A 17,947-nucleotide genomic window follows, 5' to 3' on the forward strand; every position below is an offset into this window, starting at 1 on the left:
AGGTCTTGACAGATCTGTTGGGTAACTAGAAAAAAATCCCATATGTATCTTGTAAACAGCAATACTGCAGGAATACATCTGTAGTCTGGGCTCCCAGATCATACAACAGCAGGAGGCCCAACATCCTCAGGAAAAACCCAGCCGGGATTTCATGGTTTGTTTGAAATTGTGCAGCAATGGTCTGTATGCTTACATCTCTCTCAGGTGGGGAAAAACATGCCTAGATCTGTATCCAGAAGCGGACGTTTCTATTGCAGGCATTACGAGGGATTCAGGAAGGTATTCTCCTTTATTTGAGATTCTCCCTCATTAAGAAGGAAATAACGCATGGTATTTCGGACCTCTGATCTTGCGTTCAAAAGCCAGTCGATGAGCCAACATTAAATACGATGATACTTAAGAAGCTGTAATCAGGTCATAGGATATCTCTACAAATTGGTAATGTGTACCTCCCACCACAAACCAAAGGAACTAGCAACTCTTCTGTCAGATAGAGATGAGGGAGTACACGTCCTGCAGATCTACAGAAACAAGATGATCTTGCAGCTCGAAAGCTTATAGGATCTGTGGCAGAGTAATTTTGAATGTGTACTTCCAGAGAAGCTTCATTAGGAGAAGTCCAGAATTGCCTTGTGTTTGGGGATGAGGATTCTAAGCTTTTCTGACCTCTGAAGAAGGTACCAACTTGACAACCTTCTTCTTCATCAGAAACAGAGTGACATCCTATAGAACCAGTGGTGCCAAAACGGTAGAGGTAAAATGAGGAGGGCTAGGAGGGATGTCTGTGGGAATGGGAGGCAATGCCCTGAGTCACGATCTGAAGAGCCTAGCATTCTGATGCCATTTCCTATCATGAATTTGCTACCGCTGAAGTGGAGAGAAAAAAACACTTATATTACTGCTGTGGCTGCTAGCCTTAGACCTAGCTACCGCCCCTGTGAGGGAAGCAGTAAGATAACTGGTCCTGCTCCAAATAAACATGAACCTCGATGTAGATAGCTATGGGATTTTGCGGTAGCTCTAAAAGCCTTGAACTTTACCAGCCTACTGTCTGAACTGCTGCCAAGCAATCAGATTGACATTGTAAAATGGCATGTTCAACAGTTTTGTCTTAATATGTTGGGGGGTAGGGAGGAGTTGGATGTGTGCATTCAGCAGTATGGGTGAATTACAGCCATCAAGCCCATTGACCTGGCCATGAAGCCAGTATTCTTAGAGAGGCACAGCTCCTCCCTACTGATGAGGTCCAACCAGACCAAAACACGTGTCTGGGGATGCTGTTGGTACTCTTGTTCAGAGGAGAATTGCCTAGCATTTCGTTGCTGGACTGCCCCAGGGCAGGACAAAGACTGATATGTTTGGGATATTTCTTCTCTGTAAAAGATAGTGAGCTAAAGACTCTGGGTAAGTTTCTCGTAACCAGGACTAATGTCCGGCAGAGGGACTCCCAGGACCCCCTTGCTTTTTGCATGAAGCCAGTATTGTCCAATACAGTAGTAAAATTTGTTTAGCAGTTTTTTTGTTGCAAGTCATTTGTTGCTATATATATATATATATATATATATATATATATATATATATATATATACACACATACACACACACATACACACACATTACTCAACGTAATCATTTATCTGATGCTTGTATCTGCTTAGATTCACATGCTGTGCATAAACCGACATCTAGTGGAAGCTGCGGAGTATTACAGTTGTTTTCGAAACTTTCAAAAGGGACATCGACAGGGCGTGCCAGTAATACTAGCCCTAGTGTGACATCCACTGTACCCATGATCCCTCACAGTGTTATTTTTCTGACACGAGGTAGCATGAGGTGTAGTGTGAGTACAGTTGTATACAAGCAGATACGTATCAGACAAGCTCATAAGCATCCATGCGCCTTCTCTCCGAGGGGAGGAAGGGTGGGTTGCATGTGAATCTAAGCAGATACAAGCATCAGAAATACGATTACGGTGAGTAATGTATCCCTTCTGAGGCTTGTGGAATCTGCTTAGATCACATGCTGTGCATAGATTAGCAAGCAATGGAAGAAGGAGGTGGGATGTGAGAAGGTTCATGAGCGAATAAATGTCTTAGAACCTCTTGTCCCACTTGTGTATCTGTCTTGGAATGAGTGTCAATGCAGTAGTGCTGAGTGAAAGAATGTACTGAACTCCATGTAGTTGCTTTGCAAATACTGTCTAAAGGGACACTTGCAATGAAAGCCAGCGTGGCTCCAGTACCTCTTGTGGAGTGGGCCCTTGGCATAAAAGGCAGTGTTTTATCTGATAGGGAATAGCACACTTGGATACATCTGACTATCCACCGAGAGATGGCATTCTTAGATATGCGGTCACCTTCTCTGCCTGGCGCTATGGAGACAAACAGTTGATCTTTTTTTCTTAGCGGTCTGGTCTTGTCTACGTAGTAGAGGACTGCTCTCCTCACATCTCGTGTGTGGAGTTTTACCTCAGCAAAGCTTTTGTGCTCCTGGAAGAAAGCCAGTAGTTCAATAGACTAGTTTACATGAAATTTGGAGATGAATTTAGGTGAGAACCTAGGGCGAGTACGTAAAACCAGCTTGTCCTTATGTATAGTAAAGAAAGGATCTTGCACTGACAATGCTTGGATTTCACTAACCCTGCTTATGGAAGTGATAGCTACTAAGAAGGCAGTTTTATAAATCAGGTGTTTGAGACTAGACTTGTGCATAGGCTCGAATGCATAGGCTCGAATGGGGGTCTCATGAGCTTAGCGAGTACCACATTGAGGTCCCAACCTGGCCGTGGGTTAGAAATTGGAGGGTGGAGTCTCTTTACCCCTTCCATAAATGCCTTGATGACTGGTACCTTCCACCATGAGACCTTATTATGGGAAGTGGTGTAGACTGACAAGGCTGCCATGTGGACTTTCAGGGAGTTGAACACTAACCCTGCATCTAGTAAGTGGAGCATATGGGTTAGAATGTTAGGAGTACAATCTATGGGGTTGATCTGCTTAGTCTAGCACCAAATTACAAATCGTTTCCATTTATCAGAATAGCAGTGCCTAGTGTTTGGTTTTCTTGATTCTTTCAAGTTATCCATGCATCTTTGCAGTAGATTGACTGCAGGAGCCATGCTGCCAAGTTCATCGAGTGTGGTTGTGGGTGCACTGTTAGTCCCTTGTGCTGGGTGAGTAGGTTGTACTGGCACGGGAGCTTGATGGGACCGCACATCGCCAGTTTGTGCAGATGTGGGTACCACGGTTGTCTTGCCCACATAGGAGCAACTAGGATAAGCGTCATCGGTTCTTTGTATAACTTGTTCACCAGTTTCCTCATGAGAGGAGTTGGGGGGGAAAAGCGTAAGCAAATTTCCCTGATCAGCTCATCCATAGGACGTTCCCCTTGGAGTCTGGCTGGGAGAACCTGGATGTGAAGTCTGGTCATTGACGATTTTCGCTTTTGGCGAATAAGTCTATAGTTGGGAAACCCCATTGAGAGAAGAGGTGTTCTACGACTCCTTTGTGTAGACGCCACTAGTGATGTGATATGATATGGCATTTGTAACGCGCCTATACACAAGTGTTTCAAGGCGCAACAAGGCAGGGAGGGGGGAACATGGGGAGACAGACAAACGATCCTACTAGGCCAGGTGTCATTCAGATCGCGCAAGTGCATGGGTAGGGGGGACGGGAAAAGTGCAGGGGGGAAAGGGAGAGGGGAAAGTGCAGTACAAAGTGATTCGTAAAATACAAGCTAAATGATAAGGGCCAGCTGGTGGCAAGTGCAGGATAAGTCCAGACAAGTGCTGGGAAGGGGGGCTGTAGAGATACCGAGACAGTCCCGTAGTGCAGGGGTTGCCAGGGAGGCAGTGCAGGGGAGAGTGGCTGGGCCTAGGGCCGAGATTGGCGAGTGGCCCAGTTGCTGATTCAGTACAGTTTCAGTGATTTAGCAGGGGAGAGGGGGAGAGAAAGCAGAAGCAAAGAGGAAGATTTTGAGGTGCTTCCGGAACCGGAGATGGTTCTCCTCAAGTTTCAGGGAGGCAGGAAGGCTGTTCCAGAGGGAGGCCCCTGCTGCGGAGAGAGATCTCCCCCCAACTCGTTGCTTGGAGAAGCGACTGACCCTGAGGGAGTTGGAGGCGGATGAGCGAAGAGCTCGAGAAGGAAGATATTTAGGAAGAGAGAGTTGAAGGTATTTTGGCCCAAGGCCCCAGAAGGCCTTGTGGACAATGCAGAGGGTTTTGAACTTAATCTTCGCAGCCACAGGGAGCCAGTGTAGCGATTTCAGTCCTGGAGAGATACGTTCCCTGGGCTTGAGGCCAAGGACAAGTCTTGCAGTCCTGTTCTGGATGAGTTGCAGCGGGCGGAGAGTAGAGGCAGGCAGATTTAGATAGAGGCTGTTACAGTAGTCCAGCTTCGAGAGAACCAGGGCTCTGGAGACAGTGAGCTTCTGGGGGAAGGAGAGGAAAGGAAGGATACCTCTGAGGAGGTGCAGCAGGTAGTGTGACTTCTTAGAAACGTCAGAAATGACGTAGTGTTCCTCTGGTAGGGGATCTCTGCTCAATGAGTCTGCTAGAGCGTTGAGTTCCCCTGGAACATGCTGTGATGACAGGAACATCTTCCATTTGAGTGCCCATTTCCAGATTTTCTCTGCAAGTCTGGACAGATTTGGAGAAGGTGTACCCCCGTTTGTTGACATAAAACATCGCTGTAGTGCTGTCGGTTAGGATGTGCACCAACAGGTTTGTTAAATGGGGTTCGAATGCCTGAAGGGCTTTGAATACTGCCAGAAGCTCCAGCACATTGATGTGGTTCTGAGCTGCAGTGTGAGACCACAGACCCTGAGCTGTGTGGTGAAGGTAGTGAGCCCCCTACCCTGCCAGTCAGGCGTCCGTTGTGTCCACTGTCTGTACCTCTGGCTCATAGAAAGGTTTCCCTTTCGTTCGGTTTTCTCTCGTCCACCAGCTGTCATGGCCACTGGGCAAGGGCCCATGTCTTCATCACCTACAGGGTCCAAATGGACCCAGTCCTGGCGCCTCTGGCACCAGGCTCATAGAAAAGTGTGCTTTGCACACTTTGTGCCTAAGGCACGTGCATCGGGGCTGGACGTGGCCATAGAGGATCATTGGGGAGCATGTGCAAGAACCTTTGGGAGTGGCAAGGTGGAGCCACAAGGCAGGGCCAAAGGGAGGGGCTGGGGCCAGCCTATTTAAGCCAACCCGCCCACAAACTGGCGCTTCGCGTTAGTCTGCTTTCTGCAGCGTAACGTTTACCGCCGTCCTTACCCGTTTTCCTTCCTCTTCTCCTCGTTGTGCATCTTACCCGATTCCAGTTACTCCATCACTGAAGGTGCATCTTACCTGATTCCGGCTACTCCATCGCTGAAGGCGCGTCCTACCCGACTCCAGCTGCACCATTGCTGAAGGTGCATCTTACCTGATTCTAGCTACTCCATCGCTGAAGGTGCATCTTACCTGATTCCAGCCACTCCATCGCTGAAGGTGCATCTCACCTGATTCTGGCTATTCCATCGCTGAAGGCGCATCTTACCTGACTCCAGCTGCACCATCGCGGAAGGCGCACCTTACCGTTCTCCAGCTACACCATCGCTGCACGTGCTTCTCACCCATCTCCTGCACTCCATAGTCTGCGGCGCATCGCATCTTACCTGACTCCCATCGCCATCGGAGTTGGAGCGCTTCTTCACCTGATCCGGTATGTCCAGCTACGCGCAAGCATATCTTCCATTCTTCATCTCCGCGGAACCTCCATCCTGCAGCCTCGGACGGGCCTCCGAACAGCCAGCCTCCGCTTGACGCCGCCAGAATTCTCCTGCAAGAGTAAAGAGCACAACAGGTTAGGAGCCATATAAATAACTAGCTCGGCCGCGGCATACCTAACCCTAGCGTTCTACATTAAAAGCCAATTTACCATCTAGTTCAAAGGCTTCATCATCCTCTGGGGAATCACTGGAGTTGCTCCTAACACCGCAACTCCGGCCAGCCATCTTCACACCTATAGAGGAGAGAAAAGACATTGCACGAATTATGAACTACAATCACGGCAAAAGACATTATAATTAACTAACAATAATCATTGCTAAAAGACTCACCTTCTAAGTGGATGGTCGCAGCCGGTCTGGATCGCCACTTCCACGGACCCTTGAAGCAACTAGGTCCACTCCAAGTGCCCCTGCTACAAGAAGCAGGACGGAGAGCTCAGCCTTACAAATAAACAGGGGCAATATCAGCACCCAGAACAGTTGATTCTGCAGCAGCTGGGGAGAGAGTCGATCCAGGGGAGCCAAGTCAAGGGAGGGCTACAACATCCCCGCAGAGATCAGGTGAGCATAACACCAGCGAAGATTTTGTACAAGTGTTGGCAAAACAACCACTAGATCGTCCCACTGACCGCTTGCCTGAGACCACTGTTTCGCCAACCACTCCTGTATGGGAAGCATGCGCAGGCGCACGTGAGGAACCAGGTAAATGCAAGATGCCATCATGCCTATTAAACGCATTGCTTTGTGCACCCTTATCTGGCTGCCAGTCTGATAATGTGGTATTTGCAGTATAACATTTTTTACTCTTTCCTCTGAAGGAAAGACCAATCCTTCCTCTGTGTTTAAGACCACTCCTAGGAACTGTTTTGAAGTGCTTGGTCTAGTATAACAAAAACCCAAATTACCGGTGCATGGTGCTTTTCTACAAAATCCGACTTGTATTTCCCATAGAAAAACCTACACCATCATCCTATAAAGAGTCATCCCTTCCCCTTAGAATCCTATCTATTCTGTGCATTTGTTTCCATCACAAAATCCGATTTTTGATTTTGACTGCTAAGCCCAAAAGCTGCTTGCCATTATAAAGCCCAGTAAAATAAGAAGTTGCAATTCTGGCGCATGTTTTTTTTTCTGCATTGTTTTCCTGCCAAAATCGATTTTCTCACCTGTGTTCACGTTGCTTTGGTACCCTGCTCAGAAGCCTGTAAGCTTCCTTGTCTCTTTAGTGCAGCCACACACATTTCAGTCCTAGCTATCCTACCGCAAGTGTAACTGATTTCTAAGTAACCAGTAAAATCCGCGTATGCCATTTTGCTAATTTTGAGGGTTTTCATTTTTCGTTTCTGGCCTCCCATTCTGGGGTGGTGGGCTGAATCTTAAACCTGATTTTTCCCTCTTCTTTTTGACTTCTTGCCACTGCTTTCCATCCACACAGTGATTTTGTTTCCATTTCTGTTAAAGGTGTATGTATCGTATGTTAGAAGTTGAATTAACTGTGTTAAGATTTTGCATTTGTATTGCCACACTGTGGTGGCTGCTGCCCAATTTTTGTTTTGCTCTGATTTTGCACTGAATTCTAAAAATAAAAATCATTTCATTGCTTACACACCAACCTGGTTCATAGTCCCATTTCGACACAGGGTATTTGTCAAGGTGGATGTGAGACGGGTTGGGTGCCATCTCAAAGTAGAACCCGAGAATCAATAAAGATAAAAAGCGTTTTTAGTGTTCGCCACATTCATTGTCAGTGGAAAGAGTCCCTGGCTGGAGTGTGCCGTGATCTAAAATCCATTACACTCTATGCCACAGCTCAACGTGAATGCCTTTCCCCATCATTTTGATCAATTTTTGAAGACCTGTCAATAAAGATAATCTCCCCCCCGATAGCACATTTTCCTTTACTCTTGGGATATCTTCGTCAAACTCCTCGTAGCTAGAGCAATCATGCACATTCTCACCCTCTACCACAGGCTCAGTTACAAAAGTGGCAGGGTACACTATTTCACATCTATTTTGATTGCTGGATTCGATATAACAGCCTCCCATGTGGGAGCCCTCTGAGATGGCAATGTACCCTTAGGTTTCACCAAAATAGCGAACAATGCATGCTCAACAAACATCGTCATAGAACACCTCATCACAATGCTGGTAGACTTCTCAATGGCGAACGCGGCTGCTGTCAGGGATTGTTCGCAAGGAAAGTGTCCTCTCATAACTGGATCTAAAATCCCACTATAATATGCCAGAGGTTTGTACCCTAATGTAGTCCTCTGTTTAAGCACTGCTGTCATAACTGTCCCATTCTTATGCGAAAATAAAAAATAACTCCTCACAATAGTTGGGAATTCCTAAAACTGGAGCCGTTCAAATTTCTTTCTTCAATTCTTCAAACCCTCCCTCCATTTCCTCAGTCCATTCTATTTTTTCCTTGTTCACTTGTGCTTTCTTTAGAGCCTGCAAAAGGGGTCTTGTGTATGAACTATAATCAAATACCCATGCACTAACACAGTTGCATAATCCCAAACACTGCTGCATTTGTTTTATCGTGTGCGGTTTTACTGTTTTCATAATCGCCTCAGCTCTTTCAGGTGTGACTTTCTTCCCCTCATGTGAGATTAATTGACGCATATGAAACACTTCTTCTTGACAATATTGTAACTTCTCCTTGTCCACTTTATATCCCTTGTCTGCTAGAATAATCATTAACTGAATCAAATCTTGCCTGCACCCATCTTCTGTCGTGCTGCAAACCAAAATGTTATCTACGTACTGTAGCACAACGCTTTTCAAATCAATATCGCCTAAGTTCATCTGCAGCACCCCATCAAAGATCGATGGAGATTCAGGTGTACCGTTGGGGTAAACGAGTGCTCTTCAGCTTAGTCTGACAAAACGTAAATGACGTAAGGTCTTGAGAGTCCTTATGCAACGGGATTGAGAAAAACACATTTTTCAGGTCAATCACCGTGAAAGATCATGCCTCTGTGGGGATACTACATAGTATTGTCGCCGGAATCGGAACTAAAGGAAACTGCCTCTGCAATTTGGTTAATCGATCTCATGTCGGAATTAGTCTCCACGACCCCCTTTCGATTTTGTCACAGAGAATACAGCGTTATTACACAATGACTCTGACGTCACTAAGATACCCTGTTCCATTAGTGCTGAAATAGTCTTAAAAATACCCTCATCCGCCTCTCGAGACATGGGGTATTTTCTTGCTCGAGGTAAAATTGCTCCTGGCTTCAGCTTAATCTTAACCTCCCCTACCCCGTTCAATAGGCCTACGTCATAGGGGCCTGTAGTCCATAAAGAGGTTTGCACTTTTTCCAAATCCTTAAAAAAAAATGCTGTGCGCTGCTGCACTATCATCATTCGCTGTGGGACTTCTCTTTTCTCTAGTCTGATTAAATATGTAATACTCATCTCGAATATTACTTCATCATATGATATATGGCATAACGCGCCTATACACAAGTGCTTCATCTGTTGGATCATCTCTCAACATATCCTTGTCAGTGACGTCAGTCAAACTATACCCTTCCCCAATGGCAATCACTGTTCTCCATGGCCTGCACTCATCATCGGTTCCTTTGAGCATGGTCAATTCCCCTTGCACTATGGCAGCAGTTAACCCTAGGGGAATAGTCGGTCCCCCTTTGTTCACAGGTACTGTGGCCTGAGGTATTCGCATAATCTTTCCCATTAGGCCGGTTAGCCATGTCAACAAAATGTGTACCCCATAAAGAAAGACTTCTGGCTCAAATGGCAGTCCTCACAGAGCCATTTGCCCTGTAAACACCAATATAAATTCACCCGCGTTCCTATAATGTATCCCTGGAGTGGAACACACTATGCCTTCATCGGTGGAAGCAATAGTCATATTTAGCTTTGTCATTAAATCGATAAAGCCAATCGGGATTTGAGAGCAAAAGGTAACTTTTCTATATGGCTCCATGATATTACTGGACTCGGTTCCATTAACTCTCTGAATGTGGTCAATACCGTGTTCCCTTTGTCTCCTTTTTCCTCTTCTTGTCTTTTCTCTTCCCTTCTTTAATTCGCTCTATGCTCTTCTTCTTCCCTTTGTCTTTGTTTGTTTATTCATTTATTAAGCGCACCGAACCCGGGGGGAAAACTGGGCGCATTACATGGTTACATAATTACAGGAAGAATACAGCAGGCGAGAATACAGTTACAATAATTACAAGGTTAAATTAGTTACCATACCAGGTTAAGTGAGCTACCAGAAGATGATAGCCAAAAAAAAAAAAAACAGATAGTTGCAATAGGTTACAGGTATGTCCAATTTTTCATACAGATATATACAGGGGGTCAGAATAATACAATGATTATAAATCAGAAGAGAGGAGCCAGGATTTCGTATTCTTCCTTAAGCTAGTGTGGGAGGATTCTTCTCTTAGGTCAACTGGTAGTGAGTTCCATAGTTTAGAGGCCATAACTGGGAAGCTACTACCTCCTGCTTTTTGTAATTTAAATCTCGGTACATACAGGCAGTGTAAGTGTACAGTTCTGGTATGGCGTATTGTGTTTATTTTTAACAAATTTGTCAGAAAGATATTTAGGTGCAGAGTTAGTGATACATTTGTGTGTAAGGGATAATGTTTTGTATTTAATTCTATCTTGGACTGCAAGCCAGTTTGAGCTGCATCTGATATCAGAGATATGCTGGGTTCTTGGAATGTTGAACACGCTTCTCAAGGCGTTGTTCTGTAGTATTTGTAATTTGTTCAAGTTGTAGTTACTTGAACCTAGATATAAGGCATTGCAGTAATCTAATTTAGATAGAATTAAGGCTCAGCCCAGAATGTTGCAGCTGTCTGTTGAGATGAATGGTTTACATACATTAATTAATTTACCGGTATATACAGTGGAGGATGCAGTGGCAATAACATGTTTCTTTAAATTTTCGAGCTTTGTCGAGGTAAAATCCTAAGGTTTTCACCTCTTTGGAAACTTTGATGTGGTTACCGTCGATATTGAAAGAGTTGAACTGTTGACTTAGATTTTTTAGTCTTACTGTGGACCCGACAAGGAGAAGCTCCGTCTTCTCGTCATTTAGACACAAGCCGTGGGTGGCCATCCATGCCTGGATCGTCAAGTACATTCATTTAGTAGGGTGGTTTCGGTTTCATGATCGCCGGTGATGGGGATGAGAATCTGAGTGTCGTCGACACCCAGACTATCAAGATCATCAAATAATGGCTTAGTGAATATATTGTACAATGTTGGCGAGACACATGACCCTTGTGGGACTCCACATGTGATGGGTATGGGTTCCGCTGACTTTTACAGTGCGATTATCAAGGAATGGCTTTCTGAGAGAAGTGTGTTACTGAGGTTAGATGGTTGCAAAGCATCTTGTGGTTGACTAGGTCAAATACAGCCGAGAGATCTAATAGGAGGAGGAGAGCAAGTCTCCCATTGTCCTTTAGACTGTCCATTTGAATATTTTTGTATTTTGTATACATTTGTATTTTGTATACTTTTTATCCCTTAATTTCTGTGCTTCCTCCTCTTCTTCTCTTGTTCTGTGATTGCTGTCTGTTGTCATACTTCATTTGCTCCTCTGCCCTTTCTTCTTTCTTTTGCTGCTCCTCTTGATACATCTGTTCTCACCTCGACTATTCTTTCTCTTATATTCATCCTCCTTCAGTCTCTTTTCTCGTTCCCTGTCTTTTTTATCCTGTTCATCCTGATCTTCCCTTTGCCTGACTTCCTCAATACTTTTCCCATCAAGCTTCAGCCATATCTGTCCACCCATCCATTCATTCTGTACAAGCGTTACCTCGTCAGCTTTATCCTTTTCGCCTTTCCACCTCTTAATCTCTCGTTATATATCTGCGGATATATTTGATCATTCACTTTTCTCCTCTTTGTCTTGTAAAACCTTAAAGATCTCCTCCTTTCTCTTACTTTCCTTTGGACTATCGTCACTGCTATAAGCAGGCAGTTCATATATTGGATTACTATATCCTGTCGCCGCATTTAGTTCCCTTAACGGATACAATTCTACAGCTTCTGTATTATCGCTGTTTACTTCGGGCGAGTTAAGGGGAGCAAAAGGCTCAACACCTTCCTACCTACACTGATTAAGCAGCCAGTTCTCAGGAGGCGTGTCTTCCCGTTCCTCTTGGTAAATTTTCCAGAGCTCTAAACTAGCTATTCTCTTTTCCAATGTCTTCCTTGTGTACGCAGCGTTCAAGTATGTGGTCATGTGTTGCAAAACCGCCTTTGCCTGCGATCACCCTTGTGGCCATGGCATCAGCATCTTGTCTGCTATGCCCTTTACCCACTCCGCACTATCCTGTCTGACCTTAGGTGCGTGTTTTGCAAGTGTCTTGCACAGGTGCATCAGTGGAGTAACATCCCTGTTGTGACAAGTCTCAATTGACTGTCAATACTTACAGTTGATTTACACAGATACATATCAGAAAAATAACAAATATGAGCGTGCTCCAACACTCGCAGCTCAAAGCCTCTACTTCTCAATTATCTCAACCTATCTTTTCAGCTGGTGCCGACAATGACTAAAAAAAATAGATAACTTTTTATCTCTTCCTTAACCTCACAGTTTGCTCTTCGACACTTCTTTTCAATTATAAAATACACAGACTAGTCAACTTTACACCTTTTCAACATGGTACTCCTTTTCTCTTAAGCCCTAAAATAACCCAATGTTGGCGTCATTCCGGATCATAAACCTGTTTGTGTGCCGCCTAAGTACCCACTTGGGTTTTGAAATGACTCCTTCTAAAGCTCCTTGATCTAGGAAACTGGGCTTTATAGAACACTCCTCATTCAAACATTTCTCGTTTACATCAGACAACCCCCCCCCGATACCTTTCTCTATTACCACAATCACATCCCCATTATTTTGCCAGTCCCCTCAAACTACTCACCATTCGCTTTTCAGCTCAAGACCTTTGGGATCGTCGCCTCCTCTAATCGACCACCATCACCTTCAGTCCGCTAAGCGCCTGTGGAATTCAGGAGGGATTACGTCAAAGAGGGACCCGCCCCACCTATATCGATTTTCTTGCAATAGTTCTATATCGGCCGCTCTCCACAGGAAACCTTGCGATGCTCCGGCTAGAGGGCGGAGGGTGTCCGATTTTCCAAAAACACTAAAGACCTACTCATCGATGGGCTCAGAAACATCCATAGGCCCTTTAAGAGAGGTGGCACTCTATAGGATGGATGGGGATGCAGATCTTACTCTCGCACCAATAATCAGACTGACTCAGGAAGTTAGCAATTCTTTAGCAACAAGTATCTAAAACCAGGAGTACAAGAGGCATCAACGGACGCTGCACAAGCATTCTCAATGATTCACATGAAAAAACACATTCATAACAAAATCTTGTCATACATGACGTCATAATACGTGGCAAAATAAGGAAACCTATGTTGGATTGTGATAGGCTTAAGGTGAACATCTAATTATACTTTCTATGGGGTATGGGATTGTGATTGGGTCTCGGTGTACAGCTATGCCCACCCCTAGTGCAAGTCATCTTCCATGTCATAGAAATACATGTTTCATTGGCTTTCAAACTATAGGGATCTCTGCTAGGTGGCCCTCTACAATTGGTTGGCACGCTGGTACCCCAGGTGCTGGAGGGTTGGACTTGACTTTGCCTCCCCACCCAATTAGCCCAACATCCATCATCAATACTACTGTCTGCCATTCCATTAGTCCTTTGAACTCGGCCTTTTATCACTGTGCCTGAGAATAAAAGGGAGTGTGAGCATGGTCTTATATTCTGGTCTTCTCGTTACAGCTCACCCAAAGTCTATTTTCAACTTGACCATGTGACAGGAGACTGTTTTGAGCTCCTTTTTCGCATTTATCACTACTAAATTTATTAAAACCTGGCAACCAATGCAAAACACAGGGAGCCTGTTTGGATACACTACGAAGGCACAGCAGGGAGCCCAACCTTGATATGAAGAGACAGCGGTTCTCCATGGTGATTGCTAATGTTGGGGCTTTTGCACCACATCTCCTTTAATCTTATAACACAGCTCCATTTTCTCTGTCAATTCTGTCTTACGTTTGCAGAGATAAATAATGGTCAAATAGCTATTTGTGAGACAGCTGAGATCCCAATGAATAGGTTTCCATGCAGAATAGCTTAAAAACAAATCACAGCCACAGTTTGCGAAGTAATGTTCTGCGTGCACAGATGCTCTTTGCGGCCAGCAGAATGTTTTCCAATAATAATGCTGTGCACATCCAGACAAGGGTGGCTACTGAAAATGTTCATGGTTTCGATCAGGTTGACAGCAATGCCTGCAGTGTGGCATGCTTATGGGACATGCTAATGTCCATCAGTGCCTTTCAACTTGCTGTTTGATTGATGTGGCTTACTATCTGAAGCACCAACTGCAACCAAATTGGGTGATCGGTCTACTGGGTCAGGCAACTCCCCTTTTCTAGATCCCCCACCAGCACATATACCTGCATATAACTCCTGATGCTCCCCTGGCCATTTTCCAATACAGGATAGCTTGAAAGGCCTTCGCTTAGAAAAAAGACGGGCTGAAACCTGCTGGAAAAACAACCAGACCAAACAGAATAAAAAACGACTTACATCCCCCTTACAGACAGATACAAAAAAGAAATTATCCAAACAAAAAAAGAGACATTCAATGAAAGAATCAAAAAAGCGAACTCAAACACTAGGGAAACCTTCTCCATACTAAGAGAATTAGAATCCTCGATTGCTTCCAATGACTCATGCATTAAAAACAAACTCTGGTGCACCGACATCCAAGATGCCCTCTGCAACAAGATTTCTATGCTCCAGGACAAAATTATAGCCAAAAAAACAACCCTACACAGAATAGCCTTAGATACACAAGAAGCCATCCTACAAGAAATTGCCAATAATCAAACCAAACCATGCAACCAGTTTCAATTTAGAGCCATCTCTACAACTGAGACTATAAACATCATCACATCCCTCAAGCCTTCCCGTTGCCTTGGAGATACCTGCCCGGCACCAATCATTAAAAAAGCTGCTAAAGACCTAGCTCTGTTCATTACCACTTTCATCAACTCCTCCTTCAAACCCTGTTCAGTTCCCACCAACCTTAAAGACGCCTGGGTACTACCACTATTAAAAAAGCCCAACCTGGACCCCAGCATCCCCACTAATTATAGGCCTATCACGACTGTACCATTTCTCCTTAAAATCCTGGACCAAGCCGCTTATCTCCAGATCCAATCCTATCTGGAGATCAACAACCTACTAGGCGCTCGACAGTCAGGCTTCAGGCCAAGGCACAGGACCGAGACTGCCCTCCTTGACTTGAAGAACCAACTGGACGACCGAAAAGACAAAGGAGAAGCCTCCATTCTCCTTCTCCTGGACCTATCCGCCGCATTCGACCTTGTTGACCACAAAGTCCTGTGCAACCACCTTAAATCAGCCGCCCACTTTTCCACGGAAGCCTCTACTTGGATAAACTCTTTCTTAAATAACAGATCTAGAAGAGATTTCTCACATTCCTCAGCTGCTGACCCCGTACCCATCACATGTGGCATGCCACAGGGCTCATGAGTCTCCCCTACTTTGTATAATATTTTTACAAAGCGTCTCTTCGACATACTTGACAATCTGGGTGTCTCATACATCAACTATGCCGATGACACCCAGATCCTCATCCCCATTCATTCAACGAGACTATGACAAAGATGTGGAACTGATTAACAAAAATTATCTAATTATACAAACGTGGATGGCCACTTATGGCGTATGCCTCAATGACGAAAAAACAGAGCTTTTAATCATTGGGCCCTCAAACAGTCTAAACAAACTCTCTTCTCAATATAGCTCCGTCACTATTGATGGAATCAAAATCAAGGTCGTGAACGAAGTGAAAACACTAGGTTTCTACTCAGACTCAGCACTCAACCTTAACAAACAAGTAAATGCCACCGCATCTGCAACCAGCTACACATGCAAATTAATCTATGCATGCAAACCTTACCTATCCCCTGAGAACTGTACTACCATCGCACATGCTTTAATTCTTTCCAAGTTAGATTACTGCAATGCTCTTTACCTGGGCGCAAACAAACACAACACTAACAAACTCCAGATTCTCCAAAACATAGCCTTAAAATCTGCCTTAGATATTCCAATATTACAGCATATCTCACACGAAAGATGTGCTATCAATGGCTGTTTATGAATGACAGAAATAAGCTCAAAGCACTCAACAAGATATACAAAGGCCTAACCAACAACGCCCCCAAATATCTGACGGACAGATTCACCAGACATACTTCAGAACAACCCATTGGAATAGCACAATCCAACATCCTGAGAATTCCTAACTTCAAACGCAAAAAGACAGTATTACCCAAATTGACCTTTTTCAATTGACCTTTTTCACAATTGACCTAATTATAGTTGTCCTAATTGACCGTCTGCACAATTGACCTTTATATTATTTTAGTTATGTATTGGGTAGGTTTTGGTTTATAAATAATATAAGGGGATTGGGCAGGGGGTTGTGGGGGGGTTTTAGATTGGGTAGGGGGTTGCGTGGGGTCTCCCCCCGCATATATGTTCTAATTGACCTAAATTAGGTCAATTCTCCCGAGGTCAATTCTCCCGAGGTCAATTGTGAAAAGCTCAATTAGTATACAACCAAAAAGACGGGAGGCTCCTGCTTTCCTGTCATGGCGGCACAACTCTGGAACTCCCTTCCTGACACCTTCAGAGCATTACCCTCCTTCCATTCTTTTAAGACCAATGTTAAGCAGTGGCTACTCGCACGGGACCAGTAACTGCCTCCTGATCTACGTATTAATAATGACCTAAAATGTTACCACATGTTCCGATTAGACCACTAATTTATATTACTGCATATATCTGTTTATATGTATATTTCCTGCATATGTGTCCTACTTCATGAACCTATCACCCAGAAACTTTTTTAACTCAACTTGCAAAGCGCCCAGATTTCTGAGGGCCCAGCACGTTCCTATAAATAAACAAATAAACAATACAATAATGGACACCGCTTAATTTGATGCACGCAAGAGTGCTCTGCTTTTTCAATTACAAACTTCGTAGGCATGTTGGTGATTTATGTAGTAAAAACTTCACTAGAATGCAACAGGGTTCAGTACAAGCAGAGGATGGGATATATAGTGGATGGATGGAGGGATGGGTGTGTCACTAACGGGTCATCATTTTCAGACAAGTATTTCTTGAAAAGCAGAGTATTAGGAAGAGTCATAAGAATAAACCAAATTAAACGCATACTTAATGACAAATTATTGATGGCACTTATTTATAGGAATGTTAAAGAATGCTAATTGAAAAAGAAATGGACTAAAATCCATGTGCATTTGGAATATGATATTTCAGCAATATGTGCATGAAATTTTCTGCCTTATTTCCTTTTCCCTAACTGTCTAGTTATTAGCCATTCTTACTTTTGTTTGATTTGTTGCAGTTGTGTAGCCCACTATCTCAGCGTAATAGCGGGGGTATGTAGGTGGGTGCCACTATCTCAGCATAATAGCGGGGGTATGTAGGTGGGTGTCCTACAACTTGCTTATATTGAGAGTGATCGGTTTGGTGTGTAACGATAATTTATGTATTATTTATATAGCGCTGAAATAAGACCCACAGGTATAGGAGGGCTGACAAGACAGACAACTAAGGACATAAACCAACAGACTGGACACGGGAAGAATAGAAAATTCCAGACAGGAGACGGAGAAAAGAGTACTGTTGCTAGGCCACGTTTTAATCTTATAAGGTCACAATGCCCCTACATACATCCCTTCAATGGTGTTTGCCCAAACATGTATTTGGCAAACTATGCCTAAATGAGTTTTGTGATGAATATAAAATATTTTCACACAATATTTCACATATCATGCTTTGCTGTTGCCATAACAAATGTTAGTTCTAAATTATCTTGGTGCTCTTCTCAGGCACCTACTGTAGAGCAACATTTTAACCACAAAACTGCTGAGGATTCTGAAACACTCCACATGGAGTTTGGGCATTGCTCGGACATATTACTTGGTTTACATCATACATTAATAAAGAGATAACCTAAAATAAATGTCATGCATAATTAAATGATTGCTCAGTAAAAAAACAAGTTTAAAAAAGATCACTTTAAAAAA

The 17,947-nt window shown here is 44.0% G+C and overlaps 1 protein-coding gene across 1 annotated transcript in view; it reads right to left on the bottom strand.

Annotated features, from left to right (window-relative positions):
* The window catches only part of RIOK2 (RIO kinase 2), a 317,145-nt gene that overhangs the window by 166,385 nt on the left and 132,813 nt on the right, over nt 1–17,947 (bottom strand). The window lies entirely within an intron of this gene.

Source organism: Ambystoma mexicanum, chromosome 6p (genome assembly GCF_040938575.1).
Source record: "Ambystoma mexicanum isolate Mex_15411 chromosome 6p, UKY_AmexF1_1, whole genome shotgun sequence".
Taxonomy (NCBI): Eukaryota; Metazoa; Chordata; class Amphibia; order Caudata; family Ambystomatidae; genus Ambystoma; species Ambystoma mexicanum.